The sequence below is a fragment of the Bubalus bubalis genome, chromosome 9 (genome assembly GCF_019923935.1).
Source record: "Bubalus bubalis isolate 160015118507 breed Murrah chromosome 9, NDDB_SH_1, whole genome shotgun sequence".
Classification (NCBI taxonomy): domain Eukaryota; kingdom Metazoa; phylum Chordata; class Mammalia; order Artiodactyla; family Bovidae; genus Bubalus; species Bubalus bubalis.
In genome coordinates this window covers 100,760,032-100,768,762 of record NC_059165.1, presented here as the reverse complement: position 1 = coordinate 100,768,762, position 8,731 = coordinate 100,760,032, and the positions used below count along the sequence as shown (strand labels likewise).

The 8,731-nt window shown below is 38.5% G+C and overlaps 1 pseudogene; it reads right to left on the bottom strand.

The window, feature by feature from the left end:
* Positions 1-274: 274 nt before the first annotated feature.
* Positions 275-1,203, bottom strand: LOC123335170 (annotated as a pseudogene).
* Between the last annotated feature and the right edge of the window lie 7,528 nt (positions 1,204-8,731).

The window sequence follows — 8,731 nt, the reverse complement described above, 5'->3', positions numbered from 1 at the left end:
ATATCCAAATATTTCAGATCAAAACTTGGGAAAAATTTTGTGTCGTGGGACAAAGGATAAATGGGAAAATTTTATCAGACTCAGGAAGTGAATTACAAAGTGAGTTACTTAAATTGTATAAAGAGGTGGAGACAAAGAAAGGGACACTCATGGAAATCAATAGAAGGAACAAGGTTTACTTCCACAGTGTGATCAAGGAAAAGCAGTTCCTGGTTCAGTTGCTCTTTGTCCTGAAATCAAGGGCACTTCTTGAGATGCAGGAAAGCCATCCTGGTTAGAGCTGCTGTCCCATAAATGCTTTCAGAGCTCTCTTTATGTCTTTATTCCACAGACTGTAGATGAAAGGGTTCAGCATGGGTGTGACAACAGTGTACTTCACTGAGGCTGTTGCACTTGAGTGGAAGCTGTGGGTACCAGCAGAGCCAAGGTACACTCCTAGGCTCGTACAATAAAATAGGGAAACAACCAGGAGGTGAGATGCACAGGTAGAAAATGCTTTATACTTCTCCTGAGCTGATGCTATTCTATATATGGAGGAAATTATCTTATAATAAGAGTAAAGGATTCCAGCCAGGGAACCAATGACCAGAAGCAGTGATGTAAAATATATCATTGTGTTGTTAAGAAAGGTGTCAGAACACGCAAGTTGGATGACCCGATTGAGTTCACAGAAAAATTGGGAGATTTCTAAGTCTTCACAGAAGGTCAGATCCAAAACTATTAAACTTTGTAGCAAGAGTTCAGGACACCCATGATCCAGGACACCAGCACCAGCACTCCACAGAGCTGGGGATTCATGATGACCGTGTAGTGCAGGGGGTGACAGATGGCCACAAAGCGATCATAGGCCATCACAGTCAGGAGTAAGTCATCCAACACTGCAAAGAGTACAAAAAAATACATCTGCGTGATGCAGCCTTCATAAGTTATAACTTTGTTCTGTGTCTGGATGTTCCACAGCATCTTTGGGATGGTGGTAGAGGTGAAACAGATGTCTACAAAGGACAGGTTGGAGAGGAAGAAGTACATGGGGGTGTTAAGGTGGGAGTCTGAGTTGACAGCCAGGATGATGAGCAGGTTTCCAAAAGCAGAGATCAGGTACATGGAGAGGAAAAGCCCAAATATGAGGAGTTGAAGTGCTGGTGCATCTGAGAATCCCACAAGAAAAAATTCTGAAATTTGTGTATCATTCTGTGGTTCCATGTGCTGGAGGTGACTACCAGAAAAAATTAAAAAGATTAATTTTCACATAAGCAACTTAACAACTTAGAATTAATAACCTACTTAAGAACCTAGAATTAATGTTATGTTTATATTGTAGAGACAATATATTAATTTCTGTATTTGGTGGCTTGCCTGGTCCCCATTAAGGGATCCTTATTCCATTTTTATAGAAATTTCTTTCCCACTGTCAGCCTGATATTCAAGCATAATGTATACTACTGTTTTTGAGAATATGTTTCATGCATTTGAGGAATATATATTGACTACAAACCATGCTCCAGGCATAGCCAGAGCATCAGTTCAGTTCAGTCAGTTCATTCGCTCAGTCGTGTCTGACTCTTTGCGACCCCATGAATCAGCAGCACGCCAGGCCTCCCTGTCCATCACCAACTCCCAGAGTTCACTCAGACTCAGGTCCATCGAGTCAGCAATGCCATCCAGCCATCTCATCCTCTGTTGTCCCCTCTCCCCCTGCCCCCAATCCCTCCCAGCATCAGAGTTTTTCCAATGAGTCAACTCTTCGCATGAGGTGGCCAAAGTACTGGAGTTTCAGCTTTAGCATCATTCCTTCCAAAGAAATCCCAGGGCTGATCTCCTTCAGAATGGACTGGTTGGATCTCCTTGCAGTCCAAGGGACTCTCAAGAGTCTTCTCCAACACCACAGTTCAAAAGCATCAATTCTTCAACACTCAGCCTTCTTCACAGTCCAACTCTCACATCCATACATGACCACAGGAAAAACTATAGCCTTGATTAGATGAACCTTTGTTGGCAAAGTAATGTCTCTGCTTTTGAATATGCTATCTAGGTTCGTCATAACTTTCCTTCTAAGGAGTAAGCGTCTTTTAATTTCATGGCAGCAATCACCATCTGCAGTGATTTTGGAGCCCCAAAAAATAAAATCTGACACAGTTTCCACTGTTTCCCCATCTATTTCCCATGAAGTGATGGGACCGGATGCCTTGACCTTTGTTTTCTGAATGTTGAGCTTTAAGCCAACTTTTCACTCTCCTCTTTCACTTTCATCAAGAGGCTTTTGAGTTCCTCTTCACTTTCTGCCATAAGGGTGGTGTCATCTGCATATCTGAGGTTATTGATATTTCTCCTGGCAATCTTGATTCCAGCTTGTGCTTCTTCCAGCCCAGCGTTTCTCATGATGTACTTTGCATAGAAGTTAAATAAGCAGGGTGACAATATACAACCTTGACGTACTCCTTTTCCTATTTGGAACCAGTCTGTTGTTCCATGTCCAGTTCTAACTGTTGCTTCCTGACCTGCATACAGATTTCTCAAGAGGCAGGTCAGGTGGTCTGGTATTCCCATCTCTTTCATAGGGATGTTTAAAAATAAGTCTTTACAATCTAAAGACTTATGGCAGTGAGAAAATATAATCAAACAAAAATAACAATGTAATGTGTCTAATAGCACAGATGCAATGAAGAAAAGGAAAGCATATAAAAAGGAAAGAGTGGATAGAATGTGTTATTTTTATTGGAACTTCAACCAAGACATGTGAATAAGGTAGCACTTTAATAGACACCTTAAAGAAGAATGAGAGGGATAGAGAGAGGGAGAGGGAGAGGGAGAGAGAGAGAGAGAGAGAGAGAGAGAGAGAGAGACAAGGTTACCTGATGAATATGTGCCTGGCAGATGGAACGGCCAGTGCAAAGGCCCTGGGGAAGAAGTGTGCTTCAGAAGCTCAAGGCCCAGAATGAGCCAGTGTGTGGTGGGAAATGAATAAACCATAGAGTGATGAGAGATAATGTTAGAGGATGTTGAGGAGAGAGGAAACCTGCCTGCTGCTGCTCAGGCTTTAAGATACAGGGAGCCCATTGTCCACACTATGTATGTAAATCTTGCACTTTATTAATCTCATTGTAAAGGCATCCAGTGAATTGAAAATGATCCCTTCCTTAGCACTTTATTGAATGAGTTATGGTCCCTGTATGAGTTACTTTGGAATACACCATTCCAGGTACCCCTACTCTGAGGACTGCTCTCAGTTCACAAGGCATACACAGACACACACACTCACACAACATTCCCAGGCCTCCTAATCAATTTTATTTCCATGTTCCTTCACTCCCTCTCACACTGTTTCACTGTTTAGGCTCCGAGTAGATACAACTCTAGCTGTCCAGATCAAATATCCTTTCTCTAGAGAATTTAGAAATGGTACCCAGAAATTCTTAAGTCTCCCATGGACAAATAGATTTGGGCTCCAAATTGGTATGTCCATTTTTCTGCTTTGTAATTAAATAAACATAAACAATCTGTCCATAAACAGAGAGAGAGAGGATTGAAATGGACTCGAGAAAGAAAATACCTAATAAACTCAGGTGGTCCCTGAGAGACTTTGAGGCAGAGAAAGCTTCTTTGGTTTTTGGCAGCCTAATTAACCCTATTTGATGCCAAGCAAAAATAATAACAATAAAATCGCTTAAAAGTGGTAATAAATTTATGATGGAACATTTTAAAGATTGAATGACCCTAAATAAATTTAAAAAATAAAATAAACACAAAACAAAACACAAACAAAAGATTGAATGCCCCTAGTGAAAACTGATCACAGAAAATAAAATAATAATTCACAAAAGGAAATATACAAAATAAAATATGCTTTGACTGTTGTTAATATCAAACAAAAGGAGACTTGTTTTTCCTGTGACTGTCCTGTATTTGACCAGTTGTTTTCTATGTGGTTGAATAGAAGATTAGGGAAGCCCCTTTCTCAGTTTTCTTATGTGGCATCTTTCTTTTGTTTTTCTTTTATGGTGGGTTTTGATCTCATCCTGATAAGTCCAGTGGGCATACTTTAATATCAGTCTTAATCCAACCTGAAAAACTGGAGGAATCAACCTACCTGACTTCAGGCTCTACTACAAAGCCACAGTTATCAAGACAGTATGGTACTGGCACAAAGACAGAAATATAGATCAATGGAACAAAATAGAAAGCCCAGAGATAAATCCACGCACATATGGACACCTTATCTTTGACAAAGGAGGCAAGAATATACAATGGATTAAAGACAATCTCTTTAACAAGTGGTGCTGGGAACTCTGGTCAACCACTTGTAAAAGAATGAAACTAGAACACTTTCTAACACCATACACAAAAATAAACTCAAAATGGATTAAAGATCTAAACGTAAGACCAGAAACTATAAAACTCCTAGAGGAGAACATAGGCAAAACACTCTCCGACATACATCACAGCAGGATCCTCTATGACCCACCTCCCAGAATATTGGAAATAAAAGCAAAAATAAACAAATGGGACCTAATTAACCTTAAAAGCTTCTGCACATCAAAGGAAACTATTAGCAAGGTGAAAAGACAGCCTTCAGAATGGGAGAAGATAATAGCAAATGAAGCAACTGACAAACAACTAATCTCAAGAATATACAAGCAACTCCTACAGCTCAACTCCAGAAAAATAAATGACCCAATCAAAAAATGGGCCAAAGAACTAAATAGACATTTCTCCAAAGAAGACATACAGATGGCTAACAAACACATGAAAAGATGCTCAACATCACTCATTATCAGAGAAATGCAAATCAAAACCACTAAGAGGTACCATTTCACACCAGCCAGAATGGCTGCGATCCAAAAGTCGACAAGTAATAAATGCTGGAGAGGGTGTGGAGAAAAGGGAACCCTCTTACACTGTTGGTGGGAATGCAAACTAGTACAGCCACTATGGAGAACTGTGTGGAGATTCCTTAAAAAACTGGAAATAGAACTGCCTTATGATCAGGCAATCCCACTGCTGGGCATACACACTGAGGAAACCAGAAGGGAAAGAGACACGAGTACCCCAATATTCATCGCAGCACTGTTTATAATAGCCAGGACATGGAAGCAACCTAGATGTCCATCAGCAGATGAATGGCTAAGAAAGCTGTGGTACATATACACAATGGAGTATTACTCAGCCATTAAAAAGAATACATTTGAATCAGTTCTAATGAGGTGGATGAAACTGGAGCCTATTATACAGAGTGAAGTAAGCCAGAAAGAAAAACACCAATACAGTATACTAACGCATATATATGGAATTTAGAAAGATGGTAACAATAACCCTGTGTACGAGACAGCAAAAGAGACACTGATGTATAGAACAGTCTTATGGACTCTGTGGGAGAGGGAGAGGGTGGGAAGATTTGGGAGAATGGCATTGAAACATGTAAAATATCATGTATGAAATGAGTTGCCAGTCCAGGTTCGATGCACGATACTGGATGCTTGGGGCTGGTGCACTGGGATGATCCAGAGGGAGGGAATGGGGAGGGAGGAGGGAGGAGGGTTCAGAATGGGGAACACGTGTATACCTGTGGTGGATTCATTTTGATATTTGGCAAAACTAATACAGTTATGTAAAGTCTAAAAATAAAAAAATAAAAATAAAAAAATTTAAAAAAAAGACATGCAAAGACCTCCCAGACAACAGCCTGTAAAATTCTATACATACCATGACAATCCCATCCTTTCAATAGCTGAATAACTTTATATGATTTAAGCCTGAGCACACTGTGACAGATACATTTATTCCATTGTACTCTGACTTCTCATTATAATGCAAGATCCAAGCAAGTAGGATTTCACCTGTTTCGTTCACTTTCCTATTTTCAAATGTATGCAAATATATGTGCTGTGTTCAATTGCCCAGTCTGACTCTGTGACCCTATGGACTGAAGCCCGCTGGGCTCTCCTGTCCATGGGATTTTTCTGGCAAGTTTACTGAAGTGGGTTGCCATTTCCTTCTCCAGGGGATCTCCCAACCCAGGGATCAAACCCATGTCTCTCATGTCTCCTGCACTGCAGACAGATTCTTTACCACTGAGCCACTGGGGAAGCCATGCAAAAATATGTGCACCTACAAATTTAAATAAATATGAAGTTATATAGAGTAAAAAGAATGACAGAGAGGATGAACCAGGTTATACACAGTAGTTTCAAAGGAGCTATATTTAACATAATTGAAAGATGCATTAAAAGCTAACTGCAATGAGATATAAAATAATTTCATGACTTCAACATGGACTGATAATTAAGTTGAAAATCACATAGACATAAAAGAATATGATATATAATATTCCTAGAAATTTTGGCACTTAGCAGGTGCTTAATTATTATTTGTTGAATGAATCAATAAATTAGGTCTCAGTATGTAAGTGTATTTAGTATGTCAAGGTCGTATTTCAATAGGTTTGAAAAGGTTGGATTGTTGAATGAAATCTGGCAGAATAGATATCTAATTGGAAGAAAATTAAGTTGATTCCCAGCTTTGGTCCTACTTCAATGAATCAGAGGGATTATATATTCACTGTAAGAGTAAGCAATACCCTCAGGTGGACATTTAGAAAACCACACATAAAATCTACAGGAAGGCCAACTATCTATTTTTTTTTCCTTTTGAACTTTGTATTTTATATTAGTGTATAGCCTATTAAAATGTTGTGAGAGTTTCAGGTGGACAGCAAAGGAACTCAGCCATATGTACACAGGTATGCATTCTCTCCCAAATGTCACTCCCATCGAGGCTGCCACATAACGTTGAGCAGAGTTCCCTGGGCTATACAGTAGGCCCTTGTTGGTTATCCATTTTAAATATAGCAAGAGGGCCAACTATATTAACTAAGGAAAGAAACTCAAAAGTAAGAAAAGATACATTTAACTAAATACAATGTAAAATATTTAATAGCCAAATCACCGTTCAAAAGTCAGTTGAGAAACTGTAATTAAAAAATAAATCATTTGAAAAGTTGACTGGTAGAATAATAGGCATAGGGCATATGGACATAAAATAATATCGGCAAGTCAAAATGGTGATCAAATGTATGAGTCTTTGATCAAAGTCAGGAATAGTTTGGAAAATAATAAATACCTCTTTCACAAAAAAAAAAAAAAAGTTAAAGAGCTGTCACATTGATTGGGATTGGGACTTTTAAACAGGTAGCAGAGGAGTTCACTAATGCTTCTGACAAATGTAAAATGTTCCAAGTTTGGGGAAGCAGGCTGAAGAAAGGTATAGCTATTAATACTACAGAAGTTCTTTAACTGGGTTTTTTTCTCAGTCTCAGCACTATTGACCTTCTAGGGCAGGTTGGTCTCTGTGGTGGGGTCTGTCCTGTGCCTTGTAGGATGTCTAGAGCTTCCCTGGTTTCCATCCACTCCTTTTCTGTGTGACAGACAGACATTTTCCCACACATTGCTCAATGTCTCCTGGGAGAAAAATCACTTCTGGGTTAGAACTACAGTTTGAACTTCACAATCCCACAATATTTTTATAGTTTTGTTATAACAGCACTGGAATAACAAAAAATATGAAAGATCTTCAAAGTTATGAGCAGCAGAGTCCCATCGTACCAATTTTTAAAAAACAATAAAATAATTTTATATAGTTTGTGGTTATACTTATCTACTGATGACACAAAACAATAGTTCTCAAAGAGTCTCTGAGAACTTTACAAAGGAATTCTGTGACATCAAAACTGTTTTCATAGCAATACTAAGATTCTTTTCACTCTGGTTCCATCATGAAGGTACAACAGAGGGTTTTACAGGCAGATGACATGTGGCATCACAATATCTAAATGTATAAGCAGATATGAGATCTAGTTGTCTTTCCCTCCCACCCAGGGATATTTTAAAATTTATTTGTAATTGAAGGATAGTTGCTTTACAATGTCGTGTTGGTTTCTGCCACCATTGTAGCATATTACACAGCCACTGAAAGAATAGAATAAACAAGAGGAGTATCTATGATGTACATAGGATTCTATTCATGCATTTTTAGAAAAGAATATGAATAGGCATGTGTGCATGATATAGAAACAAATTTTAAATGAAAGTAACAACCCTGGTGGCTCAGCAGTAAAGAATCTGCTTGTCATTCAGGAGAACTGAGGGAGATGCAGGTTAAATCCCTGGGTCAGAAAGATCCCCTGGAGGAGGGAATGGCATCCCACTCCAGTATTCTTGGCTGGAGAGACCTATGGACAGAGGAGTATTGCAGGCTACAGTCCATGGGGTTGCAAAGAGTAAGGCATGACTTAGCAATGGCACAATCACAACTTATGAAAAAACTGTCAATAAGAATGAATTAGGTTAAATATAGTGGTTTCAAAACAACTGTTTATAACAAAATTTAATGAAAATCTACATCTAACATATAAAAATATTAAACAGTAATAATTTAATAACATCAATATAGGTCACTAATCGAAGACAAAATTATCAAAGACTTGGACATAAAATAATATAACAAAACCTTTTGAAGTGGGAGGTAGTATCTGTATTATAATTTCATCTTATCTAAAGATACATGAGTTCAAACATGTTTATTGAGATACAGGTTGTCTCTAGTCTTGTAAAAAAAAAAAAAAGGTCTTTTTTTTGTTGAATGTCTTCAAATGCCTAAAGGGGTGTGAGTTTTAGAAATACATCTAATCACAAAATGCCAAACAGAACAGTAAGGAATAAAGGAATGTGAAAAATAG